Source organism: Siphateles boraxobius, unplaced genomic scaffold (assembly GCF_051911475.1).
Source record: "Siphateles boraxobius isolate OS27281-9 unplaced genomic scaffold, OSU_SipBor_1 35, whole genome shotgun sequence".
Classification (NCBI taxonomy): Eukaryota; Metazoa; Chordata; class Actinopteri; order Cypriniformes; family Leuciscidae; genus Siphateles; species Siphateles boraxobius.
The window spans coordinates 12608849-12629637 of record NW_027508975.1 but is presented as its reverse complement, the minus strand read 5'-3'; the positions used below and the strand labels follow the sequence as shown (position 1 = coordinate 12629637).

The 20789-nt window shown below is 42.5% G+C and overlaps 1 protein-coding gene across 3 annotated transcripts in view; it reads right to left on the bottom strand.

The window, feature by feature from the left end:
- The window catches only part of gabbr1b (gamma-aminobutyric acid (GABA) B receptor, 1b), a 137686-nt gene extending 132066 nt beyond the window's left edge, over positions 1 to 5620 (bottom strand). For 2 of the 3 annotated variants that reach the window (XR_013190460.1, XM_077196426.1), the window contains exon 1: positions 4843 to 5620. The gene's annotated coding sequence lies outside the window, so the exon portion shown is untranslated. The remainder of the gene's footprint in view (positions 1 to 4842) is intronic. The other variant, XM_077196427.1, reaches the window with a different exon arrangement.
- Between the last annotated feature and the right edge of the window lie 15169 nt (positions 5621 to 20789).

Genomic DNA, 20789 nt, shown 5'->3' with positions numbered 1-20789 from the left:
TTCGTATCAAGCTCATAATACAAATTACCGCTGGGAAAGGCTAAGAAAGGGCTTAGGAAGTTGACCCTCCGGATTTCAAAGCACCATTGATGCATTAAGTTGCCCCCCCTCCCTGCGGCAGGCAGGATCAACACTGGTGCGATAGTGAGAGCAGTTTACAGCCTTATCGGCGGTGTCAAGCCTCCAAACATCATACTGAGAGTGATAGCTCACACTGAACAACAGGAAAACAAAATGCAACTGAATTCTCCTGCAGGGCTTCCTCAAAGCACATCTAGTGATATAAGCAGAGTTGAGGTTGCCCTGTTGGGCATCAGTCTGAACAGATGCAAACCTGGAGGTATCAGTCAATCTGATACAGAGCAAGAAATCGAAAACGAGAAAGCACATCAAGATGAGGCATTAGAGTCTATGTCAGTGAGTCAGAGTGGGCGGGCAAGGAGGTACAAAGGTGTAGGACTCACCGCGCCACTGTCTGTTCCTCATCCTCTCTAGCCTCATTGTCCTGACCTCGCATGTCACTCAAGGAAGTGCATTTACCAGTCGACTATTTGCAGCAACCAATAACGCAATTCAGTCTGTCAAGCCTCCAGCAATTTAAACGCTTGCAGCACCTCTCTGCAATGGTTACAAACCTCAAACCAAATAGGTGAGGAACAAGTTAATTAACATGTCCATCAGCGAGGCTTTCTTCTCTGTTAAAGTGCCACTGTAATGGCCATGTTAGCTGAATAGCTCTTGATACGGGGAGTTATTTCAGCCTTTCTTCACCTGGCTTTAGTCAGCCATCAAGCAGCGTGGATGGCCTCGCGAAATGTCCTCTTCCAGTGATCTATCTTGTCAGTCAGCATAGCACATCTACCGCAGGAGCTGGCCAATCACTCTCTGTGTAAATCTGCATATAAGTGAAGAGCATATCGCTAGAAGTAATACCTACGCTGTAGTTTATGCTTGGAATACTACTTTTCTTTAGCAGTTCTAAGTGATTTCTATAAAATGTCATTGTTTGACTGATCTCACTGAATGAGATGTCTTAAAATATCCCTCAGACATCCCTATCCTCTACAAAAAAGAGTGGTTGGAATCTTTGTTTAGCCAGTCTGAAGACTTAGAGATGTGGTCTGCCTGTCAGTCATTCATCACATTGCTTTTGAAAACTTTTTTAACTTTGAAGAAGATGTGCTGCTGTTTTCTGACTACAAAGTCTGTTAAGGCAGGGTTTGGGACAGAGAGAGGGTGTCTACTTCAGTGGCTAAAAACCTGTTCGCACCGAGGGTGATAATATAAAGTTTTAATAATCCTTATAATTCATTTTAATAAGAAGAACAGTGTTGAAGTCCACACTACAACGATAACGAAGCAGCGGAATGATATCATTGTAATCCCTTTGAGAATATTTTTTGAACAAAAAGTAGCGATAAAACTGCAGCGCGCTTATAATAAACAGAACATTATCATCCATTGGTGTGAATGCTAATAGTTATTGTTATAGTTATCTTCGTAATGTTTAATCAAAATGTAATAACTTGCAGCACTTCTGAAATTACTTTCCATTTCAGCTGACATCATCTAGGCAGTATGGGCGGGGAAAACACACACTGTCAAATACACATTGAACCATTCTAAAACAAATGATCACATTTATGCTGCTGATAAATTTGGGTGGGGGGGGGGGGGGGATGGGGGGGGGACGGACGGCAAATGGACCTTTTGTCCTAAGCTCAATTTTGACCAAGCAAAACTAGGGAAGCAGACAGAGATGGTGCAGGTGTGAGTTTTTAGTTGTTTTCCTCCTAAAAACCCTTTCCCTTACCTCAAATTAACCTAGTAGCTGGCCTGCTGGCTTCAGTGTTTGCACTTTGAAGAAGGGGGTAATGGTTGTGGTGGTGGCATTTCACTTGGTCATTTTTTTAAGTGATGCCCTTAAAGTCAATACAAAATCAAAATGGATGCTATATACTTTAATGCACATTCTTGGTCTTATTGTGCATGATTCACTGGTGCACATTATTTCAAATTTAAAAATAATTGCCTCCGTAAACTTCTAGCAAAATGCAATAACTTGCCCTTCTGCCTCTGAATCTGAAATGACTTTCCTTTTCAGATGATGCTACGAATCCCTCTTACTTTCAACCCCTCGCCTCTAGTCGCCTGACTCCATACTATGTAATTCACACTTTTAAATGATCCAGCTTATGAATGTCAGAACACCGTTTTACACTCACATTAATGGCAGACACTGTGTAAATGCTTCTACAGGCCATGATCTTATTCACTAACTATCTGTGAATCCAAACAAAAATATTTGACCAATGGGCAAATACACTCTGGACACTTCAAACAGTTGCAGTAATTAACATGCGGAGCTGCATCTCATTGTTTAAACTGATTGTATAACGAACCACAAAGCATTCAGTGTGCGTTCCAATCAATCAGATCAGTCAATCTATCTAATGCAAGTTTCATTTTTGTATCTCTGTATATAATCGTTGCTGTGAGTCTCTTGATCTAGATGCATAAATATAGCATTCCATCATCAGATCCACATGGACATGATAAAAACTTTATTATTCATCCTTCCTCTAATTAAGAGAGTTCGTTAACTCACTCTCTGGACCCAGCGGGGTTTATTTTGCTGATGAACACATAAGTAGTACGCAACGGAAATGCCAATTAACCCCATTTACGCTTCCAGGCATTCCACACCTCAACAAAGAAACAGATGCCTAATATTACCAGAAAGACATACCTTAAAAACACAAATGCAAATAAAAAATTCACTCTCGTGCACATATATATGCATGAAATGTACTGTAGCCTACATGTAACAGTTGAAATGGATAAAAACATGGTAATTTAACGCTGAAAACTTAAGTCGCAATTTCAAATGCAGCTGCAAAGGTGAGTCACACACACTAGGTTGATTGTTACTTTGCAGTATGTGTCAGCTATAAAGGAGATCTGACAGTTAGCACTCTGATATGCGAGTCTTCAAAGCAACATGAGGCCCACAACACAGTGCCAGCGAGTCTGAATAACCTATGCTTAAATTACAGATGCATCCGTCACAAAGCTATCAAATGACTTAAAATGTCAAGGAGAACATCTCAGAAATAACAACAATATGCCAGACATGCACAAACAGCATCAGTGAAATGGAATAGTGGCTAAAAGTTGGCACTTACAGACAGAGGCAGCCTTCACAGCATAATTGCTAAATGCCACAAAAGAATGGCTTAAATAAAACTCACAGGATTGAATCGACACCTCTGTGACCCAGAATAATACAAAGCTTCACATAAGCTATGCTTCACAAAGGAGGATTTTACAGAGCTATAACTAAAAAAATGCTTATTAAGCCAAACGCTACAAAAAGAAATGTGGCTTGATGAGTGACCTTTAACCCTATTACCCACATCCAGACAGGCTTATGTTTGGAGAAAGCCAAAAACCACTTATTAAACTTGCGGTGGATGTCTAATTGTATATGGGATACTATACCTCATTGAGGTCATTAGGTCTCATGATTCCCCTTGATTGTTGCACAACATTCCAAAAATAGTTCCTGAAGGTAAAAACTACACATTTGTATGAAACACAGACTGACACTCATGCATCACATACAATTCAGTCAAATTGATCAAAAACTGTAGCACAAAACTCTGGATTCTGTTTCACATCAATACCTCCAACAAATGCAACAATCAAAACCTCTCAACCGCCACCTTCCCTTCAGGACCCTCACCAGTGCAACATTTATTTGACACACTCATTTAACTTCATACAGCATATTACAGATGAACTGATCAGTGAAAAAATGTGTTTTAAATAAGGGAGAAATTCGAACTGTGCAATAATCAGGAAATATTGATCTATATATTATGTGCAACCCTGTCCCTGAAGGGCCTCCATCAATACATATTTTGAATGGCTTTCTTGTCTCCCGTATAACCTCAACATAAAAATACAGTGAGGAAGTTGTAAGCATTACATATATAATTTTAGGTAGTCTGTCACTTACAGTTCCTAACAATATGTTGTTGATTTTTATATACTGTTACTACACACAAACCTATTTGAGTTATTAAAATATTTTTATTACTACAAAACATACTGATAATAACACTTATGGTACAATGGAAGCCAACGTGATGACCGACACAAACTCAGAACACAATCAGTGTAACACATGACTAAACAGAGAGAATTACATTTTTTACAATATTTCACAGCAAAATGTGCCTGACACCTTATATATATATATATATATATATATATATATATATATATATATATTAATATATATATTAAATTCCCTTGAAATCATGTTATTTATTTTACTTTACATTATTTAACAGTAAATATATATGTATTATCTTTTAAAACAATAACAATATGTCATTTATTAAATGGTGGTAACTTTTACCGATTTTTACTTTTTTTAAATTACTTTTTTCAGGTCTTGGAGGATAAGCTGATGAGTTTAATAAGATGTGTATATCAGAAAACATACAAAATGTGCAGAGCTGGGGCACCCCAGGACCCGGATCGAGAAACACTGATCTACATCAGCCGTTATATGTTTCAGCACCACGGACAGCGACTATTCAATAAGACTCGAGTCCAAGCATTCAAAAACACTTCAGGTCAACTTGCCCCTCAGTTATGCTGCAGGGCCGATTGAAATGATGTTTTAGAGGGATTTCTACACTACAGCATCTGTGTGGTGGCTCAAAACAGAAAAGAAACCTCATAATGACACACATTCAATGAAATTGTTTCACTGTAATGTGAATGAGACCCCTGGCGAGAACAATTATTGCACACAGTTATATTACTTACTGCGTCGTGCAGGCTCTTTAGGGAACGGTCTGTGGAGATGGTCCTTGAGGGATGCTTGATATAACCACCGTGTGTGTAGCCTACGTGTGCGTAGTAAAACGACAGGTAAATAAATATGGTCTTTTAATTGCTCGTGCTAGGCGTTCACTACGCACAGCTTCGTATTAAACTTCAACCACCAACTGTCTCTGTGCGCGTGCAATTGCTCTTGTACGATATTGCGTGCGTCGCGATTCGACATGTGCGAGATTGCTTTAAAATATTTGGGCGATTAAATAACAGTCGAATGTTTCTAAATAAAAAAATACTAATTAAAAAAACAAGGTATACAGTTGTGCTTCGCGTAAATGTATTGCTCGATTACAACGGCTGACAACAAATAAGATAAAGCGCACAAGCAAAAAGAAGCGATTACGAGTTGTATTAGACGTAAACGTTTACACACTATTGTTTACAAACGTCGGACGGACTGTCGATTTTTCGGAAATCGTACGAAAATCAGACGCTAGTGTACTTGCCATGATTCCGTCGTCTTAAAGACTTGCGGGTAAAAAATAAATACCAAATATCGATGGGAATTAAACGGCTCATGAGAGTATCCTCGGCAGAAACTAGTCAGGAATTAATGTATATGATGTAACATCGGCAAAAAAGAAACACGATAGCTACACACGGACGACGACAGCTCGCGGAGCCTCCCTCTCCTTCCCTCGCGCTCTATGCACTGTCGCTCGCTCACTCACGACGTCACAGGGCAGTGCTCCTCTCTCTCATCTGCAGTCTGTAGTGTGCAGTCTGCTCACTTCATGAAGACACCGCCGGTGAATAGAGTGGGAATTAAAGCGCTCATTGGCTGAGGGAAAGACAGATGGTGCGCTCATATCCCAGATAAATAGTGCAGACCTCCTCCCTGCGCAGTGTGGATGAGCCAATGGAAACCCGCGGTCTCCAGATCTCCTCTTCTAGTGAAGTGTCACTTTGATGTATGTAGTCATTCTGTCACTATATTATATATATCCGTCGACTGGAGCATCTTGATTCTTTTCTGAGCTGAATGAAGCTGGAAAAACATGGTTTGTTGGCCTCTCAGCCTATAGTCTGTTGGCTGGTTTTACGGTGCTTGGTCACTTTTTAGCTGCTCCAGACCGGGAAACCAGCTGGCAGACCAGTTGAACACTATAGGCTTGTCCAGGTTGGAAGACCTTAAATCAGTTAAGACAAGCAAACCACTTAGGCTGTCATAAGGTGTGTGTGTTTTTATTTAGCAGAGTTGGTGCTCTTGATAATAAAGGTCATTTACTGGCATTGGTGGTTCCACGAAGAACCTTTAACATCCATGAAACCTTAGCATTCCACAAAATGTTCTTTACAGAGAAAAATGTTCTTTAGATTTTTTTTAAACATTCTTCCCACTAAGAAAAAAAAATATTTTCAGAACTGTTCACTGAAAGGTTCTTTGTGGAATCAAAAATGTTTTTTCTGCGCTATTGCTGTGAAAATCCCCTTTTGGAACCTTTATTTTTAAGAGTGTGGAGTGACTATTTTATTACAGTGATTTTAAGGCAGCAATGTATTGATATTCCTTAATCATGTTTTACTTCTGCTGCTGCTGCATGATTTTAAAACTCAAATTACTTAACATGCCATTTAATACAATTGAAATCAAATATCCCATTGACATTGATATATATGCATGCAGATTTGCGACAGGTCTTTTTTCAATAATTTATTTTCATATTGATTTTTTACTGATTATTTTTACAGAGGGTGTGTTATGTGTCACAACAACAGCAGAGCATCAGAACCAAAGCCTATAAACCTAAGATTACCTAAAACGAAAGCAGTTTAGTTTGTTGTCCTATTACCCAGTTGGGAATGAGTATTTTTTGAGCAATGGATTCCCTTAGGAATTGTAAATGGGTTTTCAGAATGGGCTATTTACAATTTATGAATAAAATGAGGGATGTGGTAACTCTTTAAGGTTAGTTAACCTTAGTTAATATGAACTAAGAATGAACAATACTTTTTCAGCATTTATTAATCTTAGTTAATATTAATTTCAACATTTACTAATGCGTTATTAAAATCAAAGGTTGTATTTGTTAACATTAGTTAATGCACTGTGAACTAACATGAACAAACAATGAGCAGCTTTATTTTTTATTAACTAATATTAACAAAGATTAATAAATACTGTAACAAATATTGTTCATTGTTAGTTCATGTTAGTTAATACATTAACTAATGTTAACTAATGAACCTTATTGTAAAGTGTTACCAAGAGATGTTTTGTTCAACAACATCAGTTATACGCAATCATAATTAACATGCATTTTTAGACATAGTTTCTTTTTTAAATGTAACGTTGTATTCTTGTTACAGTCTGTAAAAAAAAGAAGAAAGAAACATCATCTTTAAGAAATGTCATCACACCTTTCCAAAAACTATTATTTTAAAAGCCTATAGAAAATTCCCAAGGGGACCCATGGTGAATTAGTCTTCCAGACTGGCCTGTGAATTGACGTTATGCCTGAACAGTGCTCTTTCCATATTTCTTTGAAAAAACATAAACCAAGTTCCCAGTTTCTTGTTTTGAGCTTGGGAATGGAAGAGTTCCTCTGTCAGAACGCTGCTCTAAATCCTGTGGCTCTGTTCTTGGCAGTGGAAGCCGAGAGGATGAGTCATGCTGGTTGAAAATGATATCTCACTATTCGATGAGAGCAGCATTTATCATGTGAGTGAGGGTGCATGCAAACATTTAATTATAGACCTAGTCCATTAGGATGTCAACACCTCAGCAGTCTCTTTCCCACAAAGTCAATAATGACCTTTAAAACTTTTTGATTTGCTGGGATTAAACGCAATGCAATTTTCATGTTTGCAACTACTGTTGGTGCACCAAAGTAATCATATGGATGGCCATAAGTAAACCCAAAGCACCGCCACATCTCATTTCATCCGAGGATCACCCTCAAACTCTTCTAAGCATTGGTTTGTGCTCTCGCATTAGACAGAAGGGAAATTGCACAGTGTGCAGTGGGCTAAAGTAATTACTCATACAGACACTGTCATACTCATGACAATAGATTGTCCTTGCTGAGCACAAACAGAGGAGTACAGTAGGATAGGGAGCACTTCATTATTCCCTGCTGCAAATGTTTCTCTACAGCCACTTTCAGGGAGCTCTCATTTACATATACATCGGCACACGGTGGAGGAAAATCATTTACGTGAGTCCATAAGCACTATAGTTTTACTGTAGGGGACATGCATTTGTACAAGTGCTGATTCTACACACCAGTAGGCCTATTACCGTTCATTTGGAAGAGGCTACATGTATATCTCTGCGCAGTATTGGTTTACGTGGCTATGAATAATTTGCAGTATTAATTTGCAGAAATTATTATTAGTGGTGCTTGCTAAAACAAGCTTAACTCAAACCCTTCATATGTGCTACAGACATGAATCATATCTCAAAATGTGCAGTTTGAGGTCTGTTATTACTTTTGTACGTTTAGATTTATGATTTTTGCCCAGGATTTGTTTTACCACCTTACAACACCCTAGCATTGTTAGAACTGCTTAAAAATCTATTGGTAAATAATATATTCTTATATTTTCAATATGCTCACATGAATTGATATAATTAGCTAAACAGATGAATGGATGGATAGATTTTAAAATAAGTATGAAGTTTGTGTGTGTGATATATATATATACAGTACTTATCTCTATTCTCTATACTTATGTATGTGTGTGAACCATAAATTATCTAAACAAATCATATTCATCCAACTTCTGAATTAGGTCTGGGTCAGTTTTTCAAACCAAGGCTTCAGATAAATCTTTCCTATCAAGGCCAACTGTTACACCGACCAGAAGAATGACTTATCCCTCTCTTCCTATTTCTGGATCAATTCCATTCATCAGAACTCATTCATCACACTCTCTTTTTCTTCAGCTCAGAACAAAGCCCTCCACTGGTCAATCTAATCCAAGTTTGTTCACGGACAGGTAAGATCATTGAAATCACAACTAACTCACCTGGGATCTGTTCCATTAGGCATGCCACTTGAGTTCCTATCCTGAGACAAACTCAGTCAGTCTGCAACACGTAAGAGGGTAGCTGACAGCACATCAAGCAGTGTCTTGCAGTGCGGCATGCAATAATTTACCTGAAACTATTTTAAACAACATGTTTATTATAATTTTTATACATGCCGTTTATCAGTGCATATTATTTGGTGGACTAGAAGGAATATTTGTATTAAAAACTGTTAACTTAAAAAAAATGCTGATGAATTAGTTTCTAATATATACGATTCTTTAATGATCAAAAATCATGATATGTACAGTATATATATAAACAGCACTACTGTTTTCAACTGATAATAAGAATAAATGTTTCTTGAGCACTTCATTTCTGAAGGATCATGTGACACTGAAGGCTAGAGTAATGGCTTCTGAAAATTCAGCTTTGACATCAATATAATAGTCAAACAAATATATTCAAATAGAAAAGTTATTTTAAACTGTAATGATATTTCACAATATTTTGTATTTAATGTATTTTTCAGTTAAATTCAGCAGAGAGCCTAAGATGTGTTCAAATACATTAAAATGAGAATGATTCCAAACTTTAGACATTATACTGTACATATCATACTGCTAGTACCGGTTGGACCCCCTTTTGCCTTCAGAACTGCCTTAATTCTTTGTGGCATAGATTCAACAAGGTTCTGGAAACATTCCTCCGAGACTTTGGTCCATATTTACATGATAGCATCACACAGTTGCTGCAGATTTGTCAGCTGTACATCCATGATGTGAATCTCCCGTTCCATCACATCCAAAAAGTGCTATAGAGATGTGGTGACTGTGGAGGTCATTTGAGTATAGTGAACTCATTGTCATGTTCAACAAACCAGTTTGAGATGATTTGAGCTTTGTGACATGGCGCGTTATCCTGCTGGAAGTAACCATCAGTAGATGTACACTCTGGTCATAAAGGGATGGACATGGTCAGCAACAATACTCAGGTAGGCTGTGGCATTTAAATTGTGCTCAGTGGGTACTAAGAGGCCCAACTTGTGCCAAGAAAATATCCAACACACAATTAAACCACCAGCAAGCTGAACCATTGATGCAAGGCAGGATGGATCCATGCTTTCATGAAAATCTGACCCTACCATCTGAATGTCGCAGCAGAAATTGAGACTCATCAGACATGTTAACGTTTTTCCAGTTTTCTATTGTCCAATTTTGGTGAGCCTGTGTAAATAGTAGCCTCAGTTTCCTGTTCTTAACTGACAGGAGAGGCACCGGTGTGTTCTTCTGCTGCTATAGCCCGTCTGCTTCAAGGTTTAACATGTTGTTCAGAGAAGCTCTTCAGCATACCTCAATTGTGACGAGTGGTTGAGTTACTCTTGCCTTTTTATCAGTTCGAACCAGTCTGGCCATTCTCCTCTGACATCAACAAGACATTTTTCACCCAGAACTGCCACACTGGATATTCTCTCTTTTTCGGACCATTCTCTGTTAACCCTAGAGATGGTTGTGCGTGAAAACCCAGTATATCAGCAATTTCTGAAACAACTATGCCACGTTCAAAGTCACTTAAATCAACTTTCTTCCCCATTCTGATGCTCAGTTTGAACTTCAGCTGATCATCTCGACCATGGCTGATTCTGAAATCTAACTTGTTTCCTCGCTGTGATTCACAGGCAATGTTTATGCACGAAGATCTCACTCAAAATTATTTTTCTGAGGCAGAATAACAGTTTAAGGATCTACAAAAAAAAACATTGCAAGCTTTGGTAATAAGTCAAACTATTTACATACTATTACTATAATACTATTTTCTCAATAGAAATGACATCAAAAGTGGAAAATGACGGTCAAAACACTTACACAAACTAACATCCAAATGGAATATTCAGACGCCATGTATATTTTTTAGCTCAACTGTAACGGAATGGAACGCACCGGGTTGTGGGATACCAAATGCAGTGAAGGCTACATATATGAATTAAAAATCAATCAGATGAAGATATCTCAGGAGACAGGAAGTGAAGTGCCTTCCTACCTTAGAATGCATCCATGCATTTGTTTACACTTTCTATTATCATACTAAACTAAACAAAAGTAGATGCTTAAACGAACAAGAATTACATCAAAGATAGAAATTATGCATCTATAAATGAGTCGAGATGTATGAACTCTGTAAAGAAACGAGGCTCGCTCTCGTCTGTAATGTAGCCTATCCAAATTGACAATCAAAATAATGCATTTTCTGATGTGTTTCCCCTCAGGTATCCCAGCAGTGGAATCAGTGAGTCACAACGTCCTGAGTGAGAAATTTCAACATAATGAAAACCAGATAGAGAAAAGAAAAGAAAAAAAAACCCCTGAGTTTGAGTACTAGCTCTGGTTACAAATGCTGGCAGTGACACCTCATCTTTCAGTTCAAACTCAGCTGTCATCATCTCGGCCGTCTCTTTCACAAACTCCCACATCTAATGTCACCTTCACTCTCTGCAGTGGGAGAGAAATTAGTCTCTCACCTTTAACTGGCCTCATCCTCCCTTTTACTGACCTTTCAACATGACAATTGTCACATTTTACACCACATTCACCCTTTGCTCAGCTCCTAACTCACTTTCTTTTCTCTCCCCAGTGGCCAGCGGTTCTCTGTCTGCTCGATATTTATATCATTGTTGAATAATTAAAGACTGAAGACGGAGGACAATCTCCTCCTCATTCTCTTTCATTACGGAAGCCCTGTTTTCCAGCACATCTGATTGATTTCAGGTAGCTGGAGTGCCCCACTGCTCTTGGCTCAACATTCACCTTAAAATAGCCAAAAATCCCTGAAACTCGCTGTCCTTCTTGATTACAATTACCAAGCTATTGAATCAATGTAACTGGTAATTAGTGGTGTTTGTTAAGCCAAGCGTAACTATTACTATTGCTCATACATAAGGCTAGCAATTATAACAAGCCCTCATGATGCCTTAGCAACTGCATAGTGATGTCCTGGCAACGGCCCAGGACACCCCTTATCTTGTGGTGGCCCACGAGTAAGCACGCTTCTCGTTTTCTATAGAAAATGTGCATAATCTAGTAGCATCAAGTCAAATCTATCTGATATGGAAGCGTAATTGTGGGCTAAAGTTTAGAGGAAGATAAAGTCACATTGGGAGATATAAAATCACAGTGATGAGAAAAAAAAATCACAATTACCAGAAATAAAGTCATTATTATAAAAATCTAACTGAGAGATATAGTCATATTTCAGATAAGTTATATTGTTATAAGGTCGTAATTGCAAGACATTTTCACAATAAGGTATAAAGTCGCAATTACGAAAAATAATGTATCAAATACAAATCGTCAAAATTGAGATATACAGAGTCACATTCATTGTAAGATATAAAGTCACATTTTTAGTTATAATGTAAGAATTGCAATAATTGCATCTTTATCATTGTGAGACAGTAGCAATTATGAGAAATAAATGAGCAATGGTGAGATAATGCCACATTGTGGCTTTATCTCACAATTGCAACTTTATTTTCATAATTGTGACTTTGCCTCACAATTATAAAGGTTTTTTTGAGACAAAATGTGACACTTTCAAGTTACAATGTGACATTACTAGAAAAAGTTATAGAGATATAACAAAGAGATATAAAGTCACATAAAATTATGTCGCAATTGCGAGATATAAAGTTGCAACCATGAGAAATAAAGTTGCAATTACAGGAAATAGTCATATTTTAGAGATATAAATGGATTGCAAGATATAGTCACATTTTTAGCTAGTGTCGGAATTGCAATAAATGTTCACAATTGTTATACAGTTGTAATTATGAGAAATTGTCAGGATTCTGTACTTTGTCATGTATTTTGAATTTTGCCATTCACGTTCTTTTTGAAGTTCTTGTTATGGTCCTTGTAGTTCCCTTTCAGTCGATAACGTGAAATGGGATCTCGCTAGAGAGCCTATCCTCTTCCAGTACTATTGAACGAGCCAATGTAATTGGCGTGCGTGATTCGCATCACACACTCCGCCCCCGCGGCGCGGGTATAAATACGGAAGTGGATGCACGCACTAGTTGCCTTTCGCTTCGGAGCCGATCGTTTGATGTCTCTGAGAGTGCTGTTGTCTACAACGAGCGAGTGTGTCGGTGTTCTTCAGGAAGACTCTCCCAGTGCTGGTGTTCTACATCGCGAGTGCAGCGGTGATCGCGAGCTTTGAGCTCTCAACTGCTGTTTTAACAGCAACAAATTTCTAAATGTTTGTGTGTGTTGATGGCTGGTTAGAGGGCGGAAAAGTGAGTGCTTCACTTTTTCAGTTCTCTGTTCAGTGTTGCCGCGGTCATTCCCCTGTGTGCTCCGGCACTGGTGACGGTCCTATTTTCTGAAAGAGCAACACGGGTGCGTTTGCGTCTTTTTCAAGATGTCATTCCACCCGTGCGTTTCTGGGTGCGGTTGTTCCCTGTCTCTCTCTGATGGTCACAACTGTTGTGTCACGTGTTTGGGCTTACAGCACGCTGAGACAGCTTTTGTGGACAGCTCATGTTTTCACTGTGGGAACATGACTGTCGCAGTGTTGAGGGCGAGACTCGCCTTCGTTCGCGGAGAGCGAGTCCCCATTACCATGCCCCACCCTCGGGTGCTGTATGGGATGGGTGACCGGAGGATAGTGTTGGATGTCCCGCCCGGTAACCATTCCCTGTGGGCTCCTCACTCCTCCCTTCCACTGCAACCACTGGAGCCTCCTGTGTTGTCTGCTGGTCCATCTGTAATGGGTGGGCCAGCGGTTTCACTCGGGGCTCCCCTGGAGGACAGGACGCCGATTGCAGCATCGGAGGGTGAGCTGACTTCTAGAGATGATGACTCGGCTGCATTGTCTCCCTCCGGGAGTTCAATGTTGCCCGAGCCGGATCCAGAATTATCAGCTATGCTGAAACGGGCCGCCGAGGCTGCCGGGCACGAGTGGAACCTCCACCGTGTCCCGTTCAGTCTCGGTTGGAATCTGGAGTTTGGTATCTTGGGGCGGGCCGCGCTGGTTCTCAGCTCGCCGCCCCAGTGCCTTTCTTTCCCGAAATGCATGGAGAGCTTATCAGGTGGTGAACAGCATCTTTCTCTGCCAGAAACTGCCTGAATAGCTTTTCCCCCTCATCACCCTTGATGGAGGAACGGTGAAGGGTTGCGAGGTGTCCCTCCATTGGAGCGGTCTGTCGACACAGGTGCACCTGTGTCCGGCGGCTGCTGCCTTTTGGGGGGATCCTCGTCTCCCCCCTAAGGCCTGTGAGTATTCGTCCGTTCCGACGGGCAGAGCTTACAAAGCCTGTGGGCAAGCCGCTTCCTCTTGCGTGCCATGGCGTTGCTGCAGGCTAGGGCACCCATGGCATGCACAAGGGTAATCCAGACCGTGCGCTCATAGGTGAGCACCGCACTGCATCCGACCTCACCCTCCGGGGCATGAGTGTCGTAGCGTGCGTGATCGGTCTGGCGATGTCCACCTTGGTGGTCCAGTAGCGCCTTTGTTGGCTTAGCCTGGTTGGTATGGCGGATGCGGACAAGGTTCGGTTCCTGGTCTCCCCAATTTCCCAGGTTGGGCTGGTCGGCGACGCGGTGGAGAACTGCATCCAACAGTTCTCTGCCGCTCAAGCGCAGACGGAGGTCATCCGGCAAGTCCTGCCCCGATGGCCAGCTGCTGCCTCCAATCGCCGCCGATGGCAGCTCCTCCGCCTGCTCGTCGCCGTGGGCGTTCCCCGGCCGCCGCTCCTGCTGGCCCTCCGCAGCAGCCTCCACCCAGGCCTCAGCATGGAGCCGGCCGCAGTAGAGACGCCCAGCCCGCTCCAGGCGCTGCCAAGCCAGATGGCAAGCGACAGAGGAAGCTTTCCATAGCGGGCCGCCCAGGAATGGATGAGATGCTCTTGGAGTGGCACGATCACTCCCTCCCCCCGGGTGAGGGCCGGGTGGAGCCTTTGTTTGTGTGTGTGTCTGTTCCGCCGCTGGCTCCCTAAAAAAAAAAAAAAAAAGCGGAGCAAGCGGTACCCACACTTCAAAGAGAGAGCAATTTCATCTGTTCCTGGGTCCCAAGAGGGCCAGTCTGGCGGGTGTGACACTGTATAGCCTTACACCCCTCAGCTCCCCCTTGGTCGCCAGCAGGCAGCTTGGTGCGTTCGAGGACCCGGTCATCCGCCTTCTCACGCGTCCCCTGCCGCTAGTGGAGACAGGTAAGTGTTGCACAGCACACTAACACCACTCTCTCTACTTTCCTGCCCCACCTCAGGCTCGGCTACCCTGCTCAAGTCAGTGATAATCATCACATTAGGTGTTGAGCAGACGTGCTCCTGGAAAATTCAGTGATATTCATCACACCGAGTGTTGAGCAGTGCTCCTGACTTGTGCGTGCTTATCTTATCCTGCTGGCGAAGGATTTGATATAGCCGCTCCTTCAGCCGGTACGAAGGCCAGTTGTAAACTCGTTCTTCGTGCTACTAGGTGGTGGGTCGTGACCATCTTGGCCCAAGATTGGTCTGCAGCTCCGACCTGAAAGACATGTGCTTAAAAACAAATCTCTACCTTCCGCACCGCAGGCCATCCTGTGGGTTGCGTGTAAGGGTGGAGTATCAGTACAGTGTCCTTCCCTTCGAGTGCTCCAGAGCCCGTTGGGTCTTCAGGTCAACTGGAAGAGATTAATCTCGTCCACGGGCTGAGTATCTCTTTTTCAGTTTTGGAGATGGACTCGGTCTAACACGTCTCTCCAATGAGAATGTGTTCAGCTGGTGCTTGAAGTGAGAAAGGGTCCCACTGAAAGAACTTTCAGAGGCTCCTGGGGTATATGGTAGTTGCAGCGATTGGCTTCCTCCATATGTGACCGCTTCAGCGCTAGCTTCACGACCGAGTCCCGAGGTGACCGTGGCAGAGCAGCTCACCCTGTGTGACTATAGTTCATCCCGGTCTGCTGCCAAACCCTCTTCAACAGAGGGGCCATGTACAAAGGGTGTGTTTTAACGGGGGCCTGGGCGACCCTCGACTACACGGGCATTCGTGCCTCGAGTTGTTAGACATTGCGACCTTTGCGCAAGCTTCCCTTGCGTGTCACAACTCACCCGTCACCTCCTCCTTGGAGTCAGAAGCTTCTGAGGACGCTTTGTTCCACTCTTCCCGCTCTACTCAATCGTGCCGCCATCGAGCCTCACGACAGTTACAGCCAGGGCAAGTGGAGACTCCGTCCCCTGGGTCCAGCTGGGTCATGACCATTCCGGGGCCGCTCAGTTGCCCCACCGGTTTCATCTTCCTGCCAGTGTTTGTACAAACCGAGCGGACTACCCTTGGACAAACACTGGCTCTCAGCTGCCCCAGGGGCCCGCAGAAATGCGTTTAACCCCAGTGAGCCTTCTAAAGGCGACTGCGACTCATGGTCGCCTTGCGCCTGCTCAAGTCAGTGAATTCATCACACTTCATGTTGAGCAGAAATGCTCCTGAAACTCAGTGAAGTTCATCGCACTCAGGTGTTGAGCAGCAATGCTCCTGTAGCTCAGTGAATTCATCACACGCAGTGCTGAGCAGAAATGCTCCTGGTGCTCAGTGAAGTTCTTCGCACTCAAGTGTTGAGCAGAAATGCTCCTGAAGCTCAGTGAGTTTATCACACTCAGGTGTTGAGCAGGAATGCTCCTGAAGCTCAGTGAACTTATCACACTCAAATGCTGAGCAGAAAATGCTCCTGAAGCCCAGTGATCTTCACATGTTGTGTTGAGCAATGCTCCTGTCTTTTTGCGCCCGTCGCTTGCACCTACGTGCCAAGTCAGGAGAGGAACAGGTCTTCATAGTTGCCCCTTATTGGCCCAACTAGACCTGGTTCCCATCGACAGCCTTCCTGACTTCCCCTGAAAACTCTTTCAGGGACGGGGCACGATGGCACCCGCATTCTTCCCCCGGAGATTCCGGGCGGTCTTACATCTGAACGCGGAGGTTCAGGTGGCTATCACAGGGACATGTGATAGTTACCATCACTTCTGCGAGCACCCCCTAGAAATGGGTAGCGTGCTTACGCCTTTAGAAGTGGAACCTAGTCGTTGAGTGCGTCATCTCTCCAGAGGAGATCCTGAAAGCTTTCGATCACTTCAGTGCTCTCTTTCCTGCAAAATGGGTTGGAGTAGGCTGTTTTCCTTCAGCCTCAAAATGATGTTGCCTCGGTGTTTAAACGACGCTCATCGTGTTGCAGAAGTGTGCAGAAGCACGTTCTGATCGTCAGGTTCCTGAGGAGCAAGGTCTTGATAAATCTTTGCGTCCCTCTTTATCCTCTTGGGCCTTGTCCCTGGTGCGATTGCACTGCAGAGACCGCCCCTGAGCAACTGCAGGCAGTGAGTTAAAAATTCTGTTATATCAGTTCTCCTGCTCGCGTGGTCTCTACTAGAGGGTAGGGACTTGCTCGCTTTCGGTCAACGTATTGTGCCTGGAGTCTGGGCCGGCTAACTCTCACAAGCTGAGACCCCGGCTCGGATTGTGCCCAAGGTTCCTACCTCTCCCGTAATAGGAGCAGGTGGTGAGCCTGCAAGCGCTGCCCTGGAGGAGGCAGATCCAGCCCTGGCTTCTCTGTCCGTTCGCTTGGACGTGTACAGAATGCAAGCCATAGACCTCAGACCAGCTCTACAAATATCTGTTGGAACTCAGCAGAGAGGGAAGGCTGTTTCCATGCAAAGTTGCACTTAGTGCTTGCCTTCATTTCGGTAAAAATCCCCACTTAGGTGTTGAGCTCCTCTATGATGAGTGTAAAGTGCTCTGCCTGGGTGTTGACGATATGCTTTGCTAAACAGATTCTAGAGTTGGGGGCTGGACGACACCTAGTTGAACCGCTGCTTCCCGTGGGCTCCCTTCTCATGAAGCCAGTTTCACCGTGAGCCCGGTTCAAGTGTCGGCTTGCTGCGCCATTCCCCTCCTATGGACTGGATACGTGCGCCTTTCTACTCCAGTTGAGTTCCCTTAAAATTGAACCCTGTTGAGTTCCTCCATACCCCTCCGACGTTGGACGTGCGGAACGTCTGGTGTTAGGCCTACCACTCGTAAGCAGTGTGGAACCTGTGTTAGGCTGGGTCCATATGTTGCGGTCCCTACGGCGACCCCATATGTGTATTCTTCCACGATACGGCTCCCTGCGGCGAGCCCGTGTCTTCCCTCGGCAGAGTCTCTCTGCCGTCACTGTCCGGTGTGTCTCCCCCGTCTTAGCCTGGAGCCACCCCAGTGACATTCCATATGTTAGACTGCCCGGTTTCCGCCCAGTTCATATGTGTATTTTCCACGTTACCTCCCTCTGGGTTGGATGTGGCTTCCGCAGCGTCCCTTCCTTCCAATGTACGGGGAACGCTTTCCCAGTGGTCCTGTAGGAACAGCAGTGACTTCCCTGGCCTAAGCCCTGTCCTTCCCCGCCTTAAATTTGCGGGGGCATCAGGAGGATTTGGTTTAGGCACTGGAAGGTGGCAGCGTTAGTGGCGTGTTCAAAGGGTGATCCCATTTCAGTCGACCGTCGACTACGTCTGACGTTATCGACTGAAAGAGAATGTCCTGGTTGCGTATGCAACCCACCGTTCCCTGAAGGAGGGAACGGAGGACGTAGTCCCCTTGCCACTACCACTGGACCACCGCTGACCCCGGGTTACTCTCGGCTCCTCAGCGAAAAGCAACTAGTGCGTGCATCCACTTCCGTATTTATACCCGCGCCGCGGGGGCGGAGTGTGTGATGCGAATCACGCACGCCAATTACATTGGCTCGTTCAATAGTACTCGAAGAGGATAGGCTCTCTAGCGAGATCCCATTTCAGTCGACCGTCGACTACGTCCTCCGTTCCCTCCTTCAGGGAACGGTGGGATGCATACGCAACCAGGACGTTCTTTCTGTTCATGTTAATTAGTTCCAGGTGTTTCTTATCTCAGGTATTTAACCATGTGCTCTGTCTTGCCCTGGGTGGATTATCGTTTGTTTGTACATGTGCCTTTCATGTGGTTACGGAGTGAGGTCTTGAACCTACACTTCATGTCATGCGTTTCATGGTCAAGTTATGGACATGTCTCATGATAGGAGCTATTAAAAACCATTTTACCTGCATATCCAGACTATTGTTTGACTTTTTGAGGCACTGTTACAGAAATAAAGTTGCAATTGTCAGATTTTGACACTTAAAGTCACAAGATATAGGGTTGAGAAACAAAGAAACATTTAAAATTCCACGATATAAAGTCTGGGAGACAAATTCACTATTACGAGAAATAGAAACGCTGTTTTATAAAGTCACAATTAAAAGATGTAGTTAAATTGTCACATTGCAAAATACAAAATTACAATTGAGAGACACAAAGTAATGTAGGGATGCACCAATATGAAAATTTTGGCTTATACCGATAACGATAATTCTTTATATCAGTATATTTGATAACCAATATACTGGCTGATAAATCTAAATCCAAATTTTTATATAATTTCTGAGAGCCTGATTACAAAACTTAAAGTCTCACCATAAAAAGCCATGTCCCAAGCACACAATTTTAATGTTATCATTATAATTTTATGAAGTCTATATGACAGATTGTCTGTATCTTCCTTTTTTGAAGTGATTCCAATCATTTCAAGCTATTCAAAACCATAATGGCGAACAGTGCGCATCTGAAGTGTCTCAGCTGAAGGAAATAACCCATTATTTATCTGCTTTAATATATCGGCAAAATATTCGTATCATGCTAATTACGATAACTTTAAAAACGAACATATATCGTGCATCCCTACAACGTACAATTAACAATCACACTTCTATCTGTTTAAAGTGAAATTAAATGAGTAAAAGAGCATAGTTTTTAAATTCAAGTTTTAATATTTCTAACTGTGCAATAAATTAACATTTACAGAATAAGTTATCAGTCACGTAAAGATTATTTGTATTCATCATACATCAGCTTGTATATACATAGAGTTCATGTGACCTTATGAATGGAGAGACAGCAGCATACCGGATTAACTCTTCAGAGCATCGTCTATTTACTATGAGGAGAGGTGAGGAATCTGTACACAAGAGGTTATGATGGGGGAAGGATGGATTTACAGGGTTTGTGGACAAAAAACTACATAAAAAAAATCAAAACAACAAAATATTCGGAAGAGAAGAGTAGGTTGTAAACTTGCAAACAATACTGTACTGTCCACAGCACGGCTTGTTCAAACAGCTAGCTTATTACATGATTTTTAAAGTGTATATCTGCAAAACACAGTTACGTCATCAGGTTCACATCATTTAGTCATTCCACTGTTGTTTTATTTATTCACACTTGTAAACATGTTCTGTTCTTGTCTTTCTGCTAAGACGAGACCCTCTTACATTCCTGGACTGACATAAAATCTAACATCTCTCAAACAGAACAAAATCAATAAAAACAGTACTCTGGATCTGAAATATATTGTAAATGCCACAAAATGTTGCGCAAAATAATACCAACTGACAACCAAATGAAATTCAAAATATATTCCAAATATTCAAAATATCTACACCTGCTGAGAAAGACGGAGATGGGAAACAAATACAATATCAAAAGGAAAAATCCAGGTTACATACAAGTGAAGATCTATCAACAGCATCAGTGTCATATTATCTATAATCACAGAAAATACTTTTGACTTGGCTTTCAGTCACCTAAACTGAAATGTGCGTAAAGTAACAATGGAAGCCTCTCAGGGAAGTATACAGCAGTGGCCATAGACCTCTATTGTAAGAGCATTTCTCTTTTCTGTGGTAACAGACAGAGATGTGAGTTTGATCATTTTCTCTTTATCTCTCTCATTGAGTGAAGTGTCTTTTGTCTTTTTTTCCCCCTGTCCCCTGACCGAGAAGACGGGATCAGAGCATGAGAACTATAAATCCCTGCAGACTGACTAAAATACCACC